The sequence below is a fragment of the Canis lupus genome, chromosome 7, assembly GCF_048164855.1.
Source record: "Canis lupus baileyi chromosome 7, mCanLup2.hap1, whole genome shotgun sequence".
NCBI lineage: Eukaryota > Metazoa > Chordata > Mammalia > Carnivora > Canidae > Canis > Canis lupus.
Window position 1 is genome coordinate 32,515,010 of NC_132844.1, and position 17,671 is coordinate 32,532,680.

The window sequence follows — 17,671 nt, forward strand, 5'->3', positions numbered from 1 at the left end:
AAGTAGTGAAAGTGAGTATCCTTGCCTTGTTATGTATCCATGGTTTTTTTTGTAGTTGTTCATTATCAGATTGAAGAAGTTTTATTTAATGCATAGAAATTTTCATGACTGGTTACTTAATTTTGTCAAAAGCTTTTGTCTTCATATATTAAGAAGGTCATATCATTTTTCTTTTTTTTTCTTAATATGATGAAGTACATTGATTGATTTTCCATTGTTGAACCACCCTTGAATTCCTAAGAAAAATTACACTTGGTCCTGATGCACGTTTTTTTTCTTCCCTATATTTGATTTGCTACTACTATGATGAGGATTTTTGCACCTATGTTTTTGAGAGATATTGGTCTGTATTTTTCCCCCCTTGTTATGTTTTTGTCACATCTTGTTACTGGGGTAATGCTAGCCTTATAAAATGAATTGGAAAGCATTCCCTCCTCTCCTATTTTTTGGGAAGAGTTTGTGTTATTTCATTTCAAATACTTGATATAATTTGCCAGTGAAGTCACTGGGGCCTAGAGTCTTCTTTATGTACAAATTTTAAACTATAAATTCATTTTCTTTCATAAACATGGCTGTTCCAGTTACTTATTTCTTCTTTAGTAAGCTATGATATTTTGTGTCTTCAAGAAATTTGTCCATTCCATCTAAATTAAAGTAGTTCATAAATACTTTTTCTACTTTTAATATAGGTAGAATCTGTAGTGTGTCAGTTTTCATAGTTCTGGTATTGTAAGTTTGTCTTTTCTCTTTTCTTCTTAATCAGCCTGGCTAGAGGTTAATCAGTTTTATTCATTTTTCAAAGGATAGGTTTTTGGTTTCATTGATTTTTAAAATTCTTATCCTGTTTTCTATTTTATTAATTGATGCTATTAGCTTTATTGTTTTCTTTCTTCTACATGCTTTCGGTTTGATTTACTCTTCTCTTGCTAGTTTCTTAAGGCTAAAGCTTAGATCAATGATTTAAGAACTTTCCTCATTTCTGACATAAACATTTATGCTATACATTTATCAATTCTATAAACAAAATACTACTTTTGCTATGTCCCACAAATCTTGATATGTTGTGTGATCATTTTCATTCAGTTCAAAGATTTAAAAATTCCCTTTATGACTTCCTCTTTGAGTATAAGTATGTTGTATAACTATAACTTATATTAACATATAAGTATGTTGTATAACTTCCAAGCATTTATGAATACTCCAGATATTTTTCTGTTATTAGTTTTAAGCTTAATTTCATTGTGGTTAGAGGCCATATTTTGCATTATTTCAATTCTTTTATATTTACTGGTTTATCTGGTAGCCTAAAATATGCTCTATCTTGGTGGATGTTCTATGTGTGCTAGAAAAGCATACATGTTCTGCTGTTTTTAAGTGGAATGCTCTATAAATGTCAATTAAAACAAGTTGGTTAGTAGTGTTACTCAGGTCTTTTGTATCCTCAATGATTCACTCTCTAATTTTTCTATCAATCACTAAGAAAAGTGTTGAAATATCTAAATTTAGTTATACTTTTGTCTATTTCTTTTTTTTAAAGATTTATTTATTTGAGAGACAGCAAGTGCAAGAGAAGGGTTGGGGGAGAAGGAGTAGGGAAGAGAATCTTAGACTCCTCACTGAGTGTGGAGCCTGATGTGGGGCTCAATCCTAGGACGCTGAGACCATGATCTGAGCCAAAATCGAGAGTTGGATGCTCAACCAACTGAGCCACCCAGCTGCCCCTACTTTTGTTTATTTCTCCTTCCAGTTCTACTATATTTTGCTTTATGCATTTTGAAGCTATTATTAGGTACAGACACATTATGTTAAGTCTTTGTAGCTAACGGGTTTCTTATCATTATGTAATGTATCTTTTTCTTATTATGAATTCTTTGTTTGATATTAATGTAGTGAATTCAGCTTTCTTTTGATTAATCTTTTCATAGTATATGTTCTTCCAATCTTTTGCTTTTCTTACCCTTCTACACCTAATGTACCTGTCTTTATATTTAATGTGGGTTTTCTGTATATAGCATTTAGTCAGGTCTTGTTTTTTAATCTAATCTGACAATCTCTGTCTTTCAATGTGTGGTTAGTTCGACCTGCATTTTCCAGTAACATAGCTACTAGCTACATATACTTTTGGATAACTTGAAATATGGCTGGTCTGAACTGAGATGTATTATAGGCATAAAATACTCATGGCATTTTACTAAACGGAATATGAAATATCTCATTAATAATTTTTATGGTGATTATGTTGATATAACAATATTTTGCATACATTCTGTTACATATATTATTAAAATTAACTTCATCTGTTTCTCTTTTTTAAAGATTTTATTTATTTATTCATTAGAGACAGAGAGAGAGAGAAAGAGAGAGGCAGAGACACAGGCAGAGGGAGAAGCAGGCTCCATGCAGGAGCCTGATGTGGGACTTGATCCCGGGACCCCAGGACCACACCCTGGGCCAAAGGCAGGCACTAAATTGCTGAGCCACCCAGGGATCCCTGTTTCTTTCTTTTTAATGTGGCTACCAGAACACTTTAAATTATATACCTTACATTATATTTTTATTGAGCAACACTTGTTTAGACCATTTTCATTCAATTTAATTGCTAATATGATTTAACTAAAATCTACCACCTTGCTGACTGGTTTCTGTTACTTTTTTCTCCTTTTACTCCTCTTTCGCTGCTTGCTTTTGAAATAATTTACCATTTCATTTTTCTCCATTGCTAGCTTGTTACTTATAATTTTAAAATATTTTAGTGTTTTTCCTAGGGTTTACAATGTATGTTTTTAATTTATCACAGGCTACCTTTAAATTATATTTTACTTCCTTTTATATAGTGTAAGAATCTTACATCACCATACTTCGAATACCTTCCTCCCTTCCTTTATGTTATTTTTGTCATACATTACACCTTTACATGTACTATGTAACAATACATTGCTTCTATTTTTGCTTCAAAAATCTATTGTTTATTTTTTAATAATAAATTTATTTTTTATTGGTGTTCAATTTGCCAACATACAGAATAACACCCAGTGCTCATCCCATCAAGTACCCCCCTCAGTGCCCATCACCCATTCACCCCTGCCCCCCGCCCTCTTTCCCTTCCACCACCCCTAGTTCGTTTCCCTGAGTTAGGAGTCTTCATGTTCTGTCTCCCTTTCTGACATTTCCTACCCATTTCTTCTCCCTTCCCTTCTATTCCCTTTCACTATTATTCATATTCCCCAAATAAATGAGAACATATAATGTTTGTCCTTCTCCGACTGACCCATTTCACTCAGCATAATACCCTCCAGTTCCATCCACGTTGAAGCAAATGGTGGGTAAAATATCCCAGGTTGACAGTTTTTTTCTTCAATACTTTAAAAATGTCACTTCATTGTCCTGGTTTGCATAGTTTCTGATGTAACATCTGCTTTAATTGTCAGCTGTATTCCTTCTTGTGTGTGTGAGAGTGTTTTCTCTTGATACTCTCAAAGTTGTTTCTGTTTTTAGTTTTACACACTTGGAATATAATATATGTAGAAGTTCAGTTTTTTGTACATTTGGGGGATTTTTTGTATACTCTGGGATTTTTTTTTCTCTTTGTCTTCTATGTTTGTCTTCTTTAACTAATTTTGGCCATTATCTTTTCCAAATCATATTTTGCCCCATTTTTTTACATGACTTTATTTATTTGAGAGAGAAAGAGAGCACAAGTAGAGGACAGACAGAGGGAGAGGGAGCAGCAGACTTCCCTGCTCAGCAGGTAGCCAAACATGGGGCTCAATCCCAGGACCCTGGGATCATGACCAAAGCTGAAGGCAGACACGTAATCAACTGAGCCACCCAGGTGCCCCATATTTTGTTCCATTATCCCTCACTCCTCCTTCTACAATTCCAGTTACATGTATGTTAAACCATTTTTATATTACCCTACCATTTCTGGATGCTCTGTTATGCTTTTATCACTATATTATTTCTGTGTCTTGGTGTGAATAATTTTTACTCAGCTATTTTCAAGTTCACCAATTATTTTCTGTATCAAGTCAATTGAGGAGCACATTGAAAGCATCTATTTCTGTTGCTTTGAAGTTGGTTTTTTATTTCCAGCATTTTATCAGACTCTTTCTTGTGGTTTTCACCCTCTGCTAAAATTTCTTTTGTGCTCATGTATGTTGCCTACCTTTCCAAGTAAAACCTCTAACATTTTAATAATCATTATTTTAAATTCACTGCATGATTTCTGACCTCTAGATCATCTCTGATTCTGATTCTGTTAATTGCATTAACAATAGTTGCCTTTTCTTAGCTTTTAGGTGTTAGATAATTTTTATTGAATACTAGGCATTATACATAGAACAGTAGAAACTGAAGTAGATATTATTTATATTTGGAGATAGGCACACCGCTTCTATCAGATCATGAGTTTTAGGTGTTGATTCAACATAGTCAGAAGTTTAACTGATTTTAGTTTTATTGTTTCTATGATTATGGTTCTCTACCAGTTTCAGTGTCCTCCAAGCTTACTTTGTGGTAAGTATAGATACTTGAGATACTTTAGGCTGCAGACTCTGTGCTAAATGTTTTTTTCCCCCCAATGAGCCTTATATATCTCCACCTTTCAGGCTTCCTTATGCAATTATGCCACATTGAACATTTTTCTTCGCAATCTTGCCTCTTCACCAGTGATAGCCTGCTATTGATTATTATTCAGTGCTTGCTATCTGGGGATGGGCAGGAAGTTTCTCTGTTGTTCTGGTCCAGCTCGGTCTTAGTTATACTCTGTATGCCTCCATCTTTGTGATGGGACCTTCTCATGATCCTGTCCCTCCTCCCCCTGACAGCCAAACTATGCCTTATCCGTAGTGGGTCTTGTTCAGGACTTTCCAGACTCCCCCTCCCTGCCCATCCCCCCTACACACCCCAGTAGCAGGAGATCTTTAATGGTATTCATTGGTATAGGATCTGTGTCTAGGACTATTTCCTGCCTGTCTCTTATAAGTAGAGGGTATTTTTCTTTTACCCATCCACTAGCCACAATGGTACTTCAAATTTGCCTTGGGAGTATCAGGGTTTACTGCTTCTACCTCTGTGACTTAAGGCTTTTATTTCATAAAGGTAAAGGATCCAGGAAAAGCTTCATCCTTTTCCCAGAGCAGCACTTAATCCCCTCCAGTGATCCTGAACCACTGAAGGAAGTTCTTTCTGGTCTCTTGTCCTGCATATAACTTCTTTTTTGTGAGCTCCCAAAGGGAAACCATGGGAAAGGGTTTGCAGATTGGTGCAGACTTGTCTTGTGTTTGTGACTCTCAAGTATCTATACTCTCATGTATAGATTCATGTATTTGTAGGTCCAAATTTAGCCTTTTTATCAATCTCTTAAATTTTTAGCTAAATTCTTCTTACATATTTTTATGGTGTCTATTATCTCCTTTTCCTATATTATGCCACAGATGAGCCAATTTTCACATTATCTCTCTCTCTCCCTCTTTGGAGAGGTCTGTCTGTTTTTTATTTCAGAGCTCATGGGTGCCTGGTAATCTTAGTTTTCTGATAGATTTAAGAAAATTTATGAGTTTGTAACTCTTTGTTATAAACTTGCTCTCATTGCTATGATAAAAAAACAGAATTTTTTTCTAGCTTTCTACATCTGAAGAAAAAAGCAGAATTTTTCTTCATTATTAGAAGACTTTTTTCTGGGTATAGAAATCTAGGTTAAATTTTTTTCTTTTGATTTCATTTATTTAATGAAGTTCCTCCATTATCTTCTGGTCTCCATGTTTTCTCATAAGAAATTTGCTGACGTTTTTATCTGTATTTTTCTGAACATGTGTTTTTTTATCTCTGGATACTCTTAAGATTTCATTTTAATCACTGATTTTCAGTAATTTGATTATGATGTGTTTTGATGTGCTTTTCTTCATATTTATGATCACTGGAGCTCATTAAGGTTTCTGAATCTGTGGGAATATAATTGTCATCAAATTTAGACAAACTGGCTATTACTTTCTAAAGTATTTTTTTTCAGTTTTGCCCTTCCTTTCTGGTACTCCAATGACACACACATTATTAGACTATTTGATATTGTTCCACAACTCATTAATCTTATGTTTATTTTTAAAAATTATTTCTTTTGGGGCACCGGGTGGCTCAGTCAGTTAAGTGTCAGGTTCTTTTTTTTTTTTTTTTTAAATTTTTGTTGTTGTTGTTGTTCATGAGAGACACAGAGAGGCAGAGACATAGGCAGAGGGAGAAGCAGGCTTCCTGAGAGGAGCTTAATGCAGGACTTGATCCCAAGACCCCAGGACCACGATCTGAGCCAAAGGCAGATGCTCACCCAGCCACCCAGGTGCTCCGCTTTTTAGTATACGTGCTGCCGAAGCGAGCACCAGGTGCTCTGCTTTTAAACTTTCTGAAGCAGTGCACAATAACCTTTAGTGTAGGCTAATTTGTCTGCATTCCTGAGGCACCGTCCTTTTGAGGATTTATTTAATGCCCATTTGTTAGGAGGGTTTTTCCTACTCTGGTTAGTTAGAACATAAACCATTACTTTCCTATATGAGCTCAAGGATCCTTTAGCCTATTCCTTCCTAACGGTTTCTCTTCAGCCCCAGGCAGTTCCTTCCATACATTCACAGATCGATACTCAGACTCAAGACTTTTATGGAAACTTCAGAAGGTTTCTGGAGCAAGCCCTCCACCCTAGCTGAAGCTCTCACCTCTTCACAAATTCTAGCTTCCTTCATCTCTCTGAACTCCAAACTCTGTCTCTTCAACTGAGCAAGACTGCCAAGCTTTGTTCTGGGTTCTCTCTCACTTTGCTATGGCCTGGAATTTTTTTCCAGGCAGTAAGCTAGGGCAATCAAAGGTCTCATTTCATTAGTTTCCCTTCTCCCAAGGATCAATGTCCTGCACTGCTAATTGTCTAAATATCTAAAAATTGGTTTGTCTTGTTTCTAATTGTTTAAAGCAGGAAGATAAATATATTCTTTTTTACTTTATTATATCCATCATGTAGCCAACTTAAAGGTTATAAGGTGTATAGAACATGGTAAAATTTGTGTTTAAGTCATTCTGATGGGCAAATATAGTATTAATGAAGAAAGTGAGATTAGGGACCAAAGTCAGGTTAAGATGCTAACAGTCCAGCAATATACAGCAAGAGCATGAATTCTTGGTAGTAGATACTGGTATGATATACTATATCCAAGAAGTGACAGATAGAATAAATATTGAGAGCACTAGGATCTAGTGACTGATTGAATCTGGGGAAGTCAAATGAGATAAGGAACACAAAATCATTTCCAAATATCCATTTAAACATTTATTAAATAACTAACTACCAGATGCTCAGCACTATAATAGTTAAAAGACTACATATATAAAAAGACATAGGACCTGAACTAAGAGTTAGCAGACTTATAATTTTAAACAATGCAGGGACTTACATGATAGAAGTAAAAACAAGGTACTATACTGCAATAATAATAAAATAATAACAGTTGAGGGAAGTCAAAGAAGCCCTTAAAGAAGAGGTCATATTTGAGATTGTTCTTGAAAGGTAAGTGGGAGCTCTTCAGACAAATAAGAAGGAAAAGGACGTTGCAGGCAAAGAATAATAAAAGCATAGCGGTTTCCAAAAACAAAGATAGTTTCACTGTGAATGAAGTATAGGATATGTTGAGAAATCAAAGTATATAAATATCAAAATGTAATATTATAAAGGCAGGATATTATTGTTGCATCTCTAAGGATTGTTTCTCTACATATATGTATACATCATGTGAAATGTGTAAATAAGTTTTGTGATGCCATGGTTCTCAAAGTAGAGACCATGTCATTAGTTACACAGAATAGAGGAAATCAATACTTATGTCTACTTTCAATACAGGATACAACAAATGCAATTACTTAAATGACTGCATTCATGTACCAGGATAATGTTCAAACAATCCATGTACTTGAAAAGAAATAGAAATAAATATTTTCAATGGCTCTATGAAAAAAGAAAAGTTTATATAGCATTCTTTTTTTAAGTTCCCTTTATGTTGGTGAATTCATTAGCAATCATTGCTACCCATTAAAATAGTGTTCTTTTTGTTGTCTCCCTATCCCAAAGAAACATATGGAACTCCTTCTTGATATTTCTAAGCATTATGATGTTAACTTTGATTTAATCTACCTGTTTTTCATTTGGAATTCCCGTCTTCAAGTGTGTCTGTAGTTCTCCTGTCAAGACTCTTTACTTAATCCTTTCCAGAAAATAAACCTCCAATCTGTTGCTGTGTAGTAGGGGTTAGTCACCTGTAGTGCAGAGTGGTGGAGGTGTCTGTAGGTGTAGCTGCTTCTTAAATAGACTTTCAGCCAAGTCTGTTATTGCCTGACATTTACCTTCTCTACCAGAGGTGCCAGACACCAATTCCTGAGCCTCTGGGGTAGGGATGGGGATGGGATGCTCTGCTGTAAATCAGGCTACTTCTTGGCTTATGCCTACTGCAGCTTCAGCTTCTCTGAGTCAAAGTTAGCTGCCATTCATCTTTCTTCCTTCCAGCTTCCTATATTCTGATGCTATTGTTTTATTTTTTTATTTATTTTATTTTATTTTATTTTTTTTGATGCTATTGTTTTAGTCTTGTTCTCTTTGCCCTTGTGGGTTTATATTTTATTTTTAAAAATCCATTTACTATCACTACAGTGGTCTTCAGAAGGACCTGAAAAATGCATGTGCTCAATACTTCCTCTTTAACTGGAAGTCCTTTAGTTCATTCTTTTTTAATATCTATGTATCTTATAATGTACATAATATATTTCTACACTAATATATATAATTTATAAATAAATAAATACCTTCTTTCCCATTGCTCAATTTAAATCAGTTTTTCTTCTTAGAGATAATGCTATTTGATTCTAAAGGTCTGGAGACCACCAGTTTCATGGCTTCTAAATGATGGAGTCCTCCAGGACTCAGAGCTTGGCATTTGTCTCTTTTTGTGTTCATATTTCCCCAGGTGATCTCACCTAGTCCTGGTGTTGATGACTACAAAATGTATACATTTAGCCCCAGTGTCTGCACTCTGCATTCAGTTCCAGATATCCAGATTCTCACTTGATATCTTCACCTGGATGTCTAATAGGTATCTCAAAATTAACCTCCATATCAGAATTCTTGATTGCCACAACCCCCACACCTCCCACAAACAGCACCTTGCCCAGGCCACCCCAGTTATTCAGTTAAAATTTTGTACTGAATATCTGTATGATTTCAAAGCCTGAGAATTTAACAATGAACCAAACTGAAAAGACTTCTGTCACACAGCTTACATTCCTGGGGCAGGAGGAGGAGACAACAAAAAATTTAAAAGTAAATAGATATCTTGTGTTTACATGTGTATCTACATTTACCTAGGTTTAGTGCTATTGAGAAAAATAAAGTAAGAGGAACGGATAGGGGTGTGTATGTGTGTGGTGTGTTTTGTATTATCTCTCCTCTCCAGCCTTCAAAACTTTGTCATTAGTGTCTCCTCTTTTGTTGTGTTTGTCTTTGTGAGTCCATGGGCTTAAAATACATTCATTAACTGCCACTTAGTGGAGTTTGAGGAGAGTGCTGAAGGAAATGCATGTGTTCAGTCTTCCGTCTTCACCTAGAAGTTGAAGGGTGTTAAGGGAATATCTTTATGAGAAGATGATATTCAAGCAGAAACCCAAAAGAAGTGAGGAAGTAAGCCATGTAGATATCTAAAAGAAGAGCAGTCCAGATGGAGGGAGCTGCAAGTGAGAAAGGTCCTAAAGTAGGAGTGTGCTTAATGTGTTCAAGGAACAGCAAGGAGTCTTGTTGCTGAAGTGGAGTCGAGAGGTGGGATAGAAAGGGAAGATGGTCAGGATATGAGGTTAGAGAGGTGGCAAGGGACCAAATCATTTATTGGAGGCCATGGTAAGGATCTTGGTTTTTATTCAGAATGAAATGGAAGGCTTTGGAAACTTATAAGCAGACATTATTAAAATTATGTTTTAAATACATCACTCTAGCAGTTGCATAGTATCTTCTTGTAGGGAGATGAAGGCAGGAGCAGAAACACCAGGTAGGAGTGCACAGGCAAGAGATGATAATAAGGGCAGCCCGGGTGGCTCAGCGGTTACCACTGCCTTCTGCCCAGGGCATGATCCTGGAGACCCGGGATCGAGTCCCACATCAGGCTCCCTGCATGGAGCCTGCTTCTCCCTCTGCCTGTGTCTCTGCCTCTCTGTGTGTGTCTCCCATGAATAAATAAATAAAATCTTAAAAAAAAAAAAAAGAGATGATGATAACCTGAGCTAGACTCGTGGCAATAGAGGTGACAAGAAGTGGTAGGATTCTGGATATGATTTGAAATCAGAACCAGAAGAATTTTACTGATGGATTGCAAATAGAAGTGTCAGCCTATTCCAAGAATTTTTGACTAAAACAAATAAATTAATGATGTTATTGAAATGATGATGGGTGTAGGTGGAGCAGATATGGGAGGGATGCAGGAAGACAGGAGCTCAGTGAGACATGTTAAATTTGAGATAACTGTTAAACAACTAAATGGTGATGTCAAGTGATTGCTGGATATATGAGTCTGGGGTTTCAGAGAGCAGTCAGGTGGAAGATACTAATTGGGGCTTATTAGTGTACAAATAGTATTTAAACCCATGGAACTTGATTAGACCAACAAGGGAGTGAGTATAGATAGAAGAGTTCCAACGAGTGTAATCTGGGAAATTCCAACATTTGCTGATAGAGAAGATGAGGAAGAATCTGCTGAGGATCCTGAGGAAAGAGCGACCAGAGAAAAAGGAGAACAAAGAGAGGAGAAACAGAAGAAGTATCTTGAAGAGAAGGGAGTGGCTCACTCTCTTGAACATGGCTGAGAAAGTAAGTAAAGATAAAGTCTGAAAAACGTCATTACATTAACAATGTGAAGGTTACTGATGACTGACAAGGTCATTTTAGAGGAATAGAGAAAGTGAAAGCTTATTTAGATGCTGACTGAGGACTCCGGAAAGACAGGAATTATCTGTTGGAGCAATGTTTACAGTTAGGCAAGAAAGACAGGATACAGAGTTTAGCTGGAGATGGTGATCATAGGTAGGAGACCAAACAGTTCATCTATTCCAATGAGAAATATGGCAGAAAGCTCAGTGTGCAGTGGATTGGCAGATGTGACCAGAGTGCAGAAGTTCAACTTTTATTGAACTAAAAAGTAAGGTCATTACCAGCTGAGAAAATGAAGAAGAGAGAGGTAATAGAGACCAAGAGAGAGAAAAGAATATGTACAATATTTATCTAGGAGAGTTAGCTAGGTGAATTAGCCAGGAAATTAGAGTAGGATTGCATGGTAGAGCAAAGGCCCACTTAACTTTTAAGGTCATGAAGAGAGATCAGTTAGCTTGAGCATGTGATTCTTCTCTATCCATGTTTCATTGCTCAGATGCTTATGAAGAGTTAATGGAGATTTAGATTTGATCAGGTTTGGGATTTTGCCAGGCAGGTGTGGTGGAGGGGTACAGGGAGATGAAAGTGTGTCAATGGTATTATTCTTTATTTTTGCAAATATCTTTAATGTCTGGCCTAATAAAAAACTTCTGGATTCTCATATCTGTTCCAGCATTCCATCTGTTGTGATATGTTGTGTTGATTAAAATCTTTCCTCATACTGCCATGTAGTTGGAAAGAGAAGAATATTTTATAGGCTTTTCAGACATTTGTGCATATTTTCTTTGATACTAAACTAAAACTCAACAAGTGGTAGTTCCTTAAAGCCGATTGCAACATTGAATCTGAAACTATATCAATTAACTTTTTTAATGTGCATTAAAATCAATCAGTCTATTTTAAAATGTGAATGGATTGCCTATGCATGGCTTTGTTACTTTATGCATTGGTCATTTGATCATTTATGCAGAGTCTCAAATGTTGACTCATTTTATCATATAATATCAAAATAATCACATTTGTTCTGATCTCATCAGAAAAGTCTTTAAGTAATGGGAAGCCATCAAGCTTTTGGTGGCAAATAAAAATTCTCCAAAATTCTCATTTTCATGTGGAAGCTTTAGGTTTTTTTTTTATCAACCTCAACTATTATCTTTTCACTGTGAAATGAAATACTCACTTTTTTCATTTTTGTGAAAATATTTGCCAGTATCCATATCTGATAATCAGTTTGTCAGCTAGTTGTTCTTTCAATGGATAATGATATTCCATGAAAAAATAGATTCAGTTTTTTTTAAAGATTTAATTTATTTATTCACACAGAGAGAGTGAGGCAGAGACACAGGCAGAGGGAGAAGCAGGCTCCATGTAGGGAGCCTGATGTGGAACTCGATCCCGAGTTTCCAGGATCACTGGGCTGAAGGCGGCACTAAACCGCTGAGCCACCCAGGTTGCCCATAGATTCAGTTTTTTTGGTAAAAGTGCTTTTCTTCAAAATGACCATGGTACTTCAGTATGCATACTTTCCATTTTAACACAAAATACTAAAAAGTCATATCCAAGGGTTAGATTTAATAAAATTAATAATTTTATTGCCTCAGCAAGGAAATTTTTAATAAATAAAACTGGTAGTTTTGTTTTTTATTGTTTCATTATTAACGCATGTCAGTGAAGAACACAATGACTGTTGGTACACATTGGTGCCATTGTCTGGATTCATGCTAACACACCAAAGTTTCACTCTCTAGAATTGCTTTTGTACCATCAGTGCAAATGTCAACAGAATTGAACAATCAAATAACATCTTAAAATTGTTGTGAATATAATTCCTATCTTATAGATCTCCTGAAAGGATCTCAGGATCATAGGGATCCACAGATTACCCTAAAATATATGATAGCCTGCCACATGTAGGAAGTCAGTAAAAAATTTGTAATATAACTGAGGGACTGGATTACTCTAGTACTTCAGTCTATTATTATTCATTCAACAGCTCTTTATTCTAAAGATAATAAATAGTAAGGATTTATCATTTTGTTTGAGGCATTTTATAAGGGAAAAATAAATCATTTAATCAAAAGTACATATCAGTATCTATATTTACATAGAGCTGTGGAGACATTTACCTTCATACACAGATGAAGTGAAACAGGCCTTGTCTTAAGGAGTTTATAAGCAATACAGACATAAAGGGCATAAACAGGGCTGATATGGAGCATATACATTAAATTAGTTAATAATGCCAAACTTGTAGAAGGATAATTTCATTTTAGATGAGATAATGTGCTAGTTCTTTAGGGAAAAAAATCTAAAATTCAACTAAATGACATTAAAGAAGATCTGAGTAAATGGATATCTAGCCCATGTATGTATATATATATATATATATATATATAGAGAGAGAGAGAGAGAGAGAAACTTAACAGTATAAAAATGTCAACTATCCTTGAATTACTCTGCAATTTCAAACCAAATGTCAGTTGTAATAGACAAATAGATGAATGGAATATATATAAATAATAGATAAAGGATTAATAGTTATGTTACTCTCTAGGAGAGAACTCCTAGAAGCAACCATACTGAAGAATCCCAGAAAGATGGAGAAATATGTGAATAAATAACAAGTATATTATTTCAGTAAGTAGAGAAGAAAATCAACAATGAGGTACTATATTATGCTCATCAGATAGGTAAACATTTAGCCCAGTTCTAGAATGCTGGGTGTTGCTAGGGAAACAATAACTCCTTCATACTTGGTCACTACCACTTTTGAGACCAATCTGACAAAGTAACTGTATGCGTACCAATTGTGTTTGATTATCCAATCATACTTCCAAAGGAAAACAGAGAGAGAAGCCTTACAGTAAGAATCATGTAAGAGAATATGTTTTCCACAACACCACGGAAGCACAGAATTGGAAACAACCTCATGGACCACCACTAGAGCAAGGAGAAGGCTATAGATGCATGGTACTGAATATGACACAGCAGTTAAAAACAACATTGCTCATAAAAGCATAATGCTTGATGAAAATGGAAGACAATGAATGAGATCTATTTGCATAAATTTTAAAATATACACACACACAAAACCACACTTATTTCCAAAGATACATTAAAACTTAAGAATATACATTACACACATTAGAGCAGTTACTTGTTGGGGAGGGGAGTATGGGAGTGAGGAATGGGTAGAAATCTATTTAAAATGGATATTTTTTTTTTTGCCTTGCCTAGATTAATGATGATACCATGCCATGAACCAGAGTTAGATTAACTCAACCTCTGCATCTATTACATCCTCCTCTAGAACAAACAAACTATATATATTAGGATAGTAACAGATTTGTGTACTCGGCATATTTGGACAAGGATAATTAGAAAAATTTGCTATCTACCTATGTTAGGATTATTCAAGGGAATTAGAGAACTGCAGAATTTTTGAGAGCTGAGAGAAGATCTTAATAGTTTAGTTTTTCTGGTTCCCTGATTGCAAATATATCTGTTCCCTGACCATACCAAATTGATTTGTCTATTTTTCTTTGGAAAAATCACCAACAAAGGAGATTCCAAGTCTTCTTTTTATAGCCTGTTTTAATATTTAACAAACCACTCTATCAGTAAATTCTTTCCTATGTCTGTACTGTATTTTCACACTTTCAAGCCATTTAGTAGAGAAGATGGATAAAAGTCAGTCTACATTTTTCTTATGATAATGCCTCATGTATTAGGAGGCAGTTATTGTCTCCAGACTAATTAATTTCAACTCCTTCTACCTGTTCTCATGGGTCTTATTTATTCACCACTTTAATCATATTATTAAACTACTCTGAACTTCCCCACTTCACAGCATCCTCAAAGTGAGGAGACATAAACTGGATACAATACTAACTCCACAATGGCCCAATAGGTGCCTAATTGAGAGAGAAATTATTTCCAACTATTGCTACCATGAGTCTTTAAAGATAATAACTAGTGGCTGGGAAATCTCATCAACCACTTTCTTTGTGCATTTCAATTATAACAATCTCTTACATGTATAAATGTTATTGTTAAAAGCACAGTCTTACTTGATCTTCCAACAACTCAATAATGACTGAAAGGAGCTTCATCATCCTCATTTCATAAATGAGTCATGTAAAATGCAAAGAGGTTAAAGTAACTTACTGGAGGTAACTGAGCTAATAGGTGCTGGGAGTGGGACTTCTGATTCTCAGTATGTAAAAAGCATGCTTGCTTTCAAACATGTAAAGAGCTTGAGTGGGAGACAGTATAGAGTAAGAGAAGGTACATTGATTTGTTGCCAGAGGACTTGGATTCATACTCTAGCTCTGCCACTGGCAGCCATGTGACCAAACAGGGATAATAATACGGTTGATATGAATATAATGGTTAAGGTGTAATGACCTCTATAAACTTTGCTTTTCATGTTTTCTTTGTTCTGAGGATTTAAACATAACTGACTTTAAAAAGTTATTCCAAAATAATTTTCCTTTGTTTCTCTGCTCCCACATCAACAGTTTATTCTTCTTGACAATATGTTTCTTTTTGTTGTTATTAGTTGTTTAGTTTTCTTCCTCTTCCATCAGGAGCAACATTCCCTTGTTTCTCTGGTTTCTAAGATATTTACTTAGGAAATTAGGAAACACATTTGCTCTGACACTTTTGTCCTTCCTTAGACTATAAATCAGTCTCAAAATATTAATATACTATGCACAAGAAAAATAAAAAGCACTAGATATTTGTGCTCCCATGCATTTGTGGCTCATGAAGAAGCTGATGAAGCAAGTGGTTACAGGAATTGAGGAAGATATATTTTAATACTAATCTACCTTTTGGAAGCCTAATGACTTTTTAATATTTTAAAAGTTAGTATTGGTGAGCAAAATTTCAGAATCTGTCAGTTATTCACTATTGCAACACTTTATTGAACCTAATTATAATACTTGCACACTAAATTTTCCCATCCAAAATGTCACAAAGCCTTCACAAATTATAAACAATGGGGATCCCTGGGTGGCTCAGCGGTTTAGTGCCTGCCCTCGGCCCAGGGTGTGATCCTGGAGTCCCGGGATCAAGTCCCACGTCAGGCTCCCTGCATGGAGCCTGCTTCTCCCTCTGCCTGTATCTCTGCCTCTCTCTCTCTCTCTGTGTGTGTGTGTGTGTCTCTCATGAATAAATAAAATATTTAAAAAAATTATACAAAATGTATAAACTTTATTTTTTGCTTTGTATGAGACACCTGCAAGTGTTCAATTAATAGTCCTGTTCTAGAAAATCCCCCCTTTTCATTCACCTAATTAAACTGGTCCAGGACCTCTGCCCATGTTTCCGGAGTTCCCTTAGACTTGGTGATTCTTGGCTTATTATCTGGTTGTTCAGTACTTCCTTGGATTACATAAACCAATTTAATTCTTCTTTTGCCTTAACATGGTAAAACTGGTGTCTCTTTCACCATCCAATCATTATCTGCTACGCTTGTGGTTTACATGATTAAGATGGTGTCTGTCAGATGGGATGCTGAGCTGAGTAGGCCAAGTGGGTAAGGGAATTCCTGAAAGTGACATTAAGCTAGCAACAAAGAAAAAAATCATGGGAAGCATGCAAGAACTTTTCCTAGTGAGTATTAGAGAGTCCATAGTAAGATGTCAGTAACATAGTATTGAAAGAACAAACAAGTGAATGGTCTGATAACTATGTCTGCTTTTACAGATACTGTGAGAGTTATCATACAATTGCCATTGATTATGTTGCAATTATTGCTAACTTTAGTTTTGCTTCAAGTCTTTAATCCTTTTAATGTCCTTCAGTAGCTGCCAAATGAACATAGAAGATCTGAGAACTCAGACTGATACACAAAATAGCAAAGAAGGAAGTTGAAACATACCATGTTTTCTCAATTCTAGTTTTCTCTCTTCACACTTAATGCACCTAGAGTTGGATTATATTTTACAGTGATATTTTCTTAGAACCCTTCCAGCTATCGGGGGGAAAAAAAGCAACAGTATATTGTCATTGTCTGTGCATGTGCAAATCTGTGTTTAGAAGGAATTTGTTCAATTTTGTTATTTGCTGTTGGATTTTTTATTTGCCGTTGTATTTTAAGTTACATGGGGATCTTGTTTATGTGAAGTGAAAGCCTTTAACTAAAGCATTGAATATCTATCTGTCAAAAGCTCCCAGCTGGCTTAGGAAAAGTAATTTTTAATTAAAAACAAAAAAACAAAAAAAAAACCAAAAAAACAAAAACCTATGATTCTATCCAAACAGAAAGTGCAGGAAAAAACTTTGATATTCCTCAATGTGCCTAGAAATCCTACCAAGCCTTAAGATGTTAAATAGGTCAAGGTTTGAGCAGGGACTATGAAATGCAGTGGGTCACCATGGTATTATCCATAATTGAAAATACCCACCATAATGCAGACTTCTTAGATGTCAGACATGCAGAAAATTCACTCCCAAATGTTGATTTGCTACTGAAAGAAAAAAAATCTAATTATATGGATAAAAGATATTGGCAACTTAAAAAATTATCTTCATTTAATATAGTTTTTTCCCCCTTGAAAGCTACTGTAAAATGGATGAGGTGTCTCAAAATTGCTGGCAACTTATAATTGAGGGATTCATGTATTTTTTTCTGTGCTTCTAACAGATTGCTAGTTGTGACTTGAGTATCTGTTTTTTAAATACATGGTTCTAAAAAAAAAAATGTGGTTGAATTAAATATAGCCAGGT

General features: G+C 35.4%; 1 long non-coding RNA gene across 4 annotated transcripts in view; it reads right to left on the bottom strand.

Annotated features, from left to right (window-relative positions):
• The window catches only part of LOC140636740 (uncharacterized), a 78,744-nt gene that overhangs the window by 38,519 nt on the left and 22,554 nt on the right, over positions 1–17,671 (bottom strand). For 2 of the 4 annotated variants that reach the window (XR_012033956.1, XR_012033958.1), the window contains one exon: positions 17,350–17,409. This is a non-coding gene — a long non-coding RNA (uncharacterized lncRNA). Of the gene's footprint in view, positions 1–17,349; positions 17,413–17,671 lie in introns of all 4 variants that reach the window. The other 2 variants (XR_012033955.1, XR_012033957.1) reach the window with 1 other exon arrangement.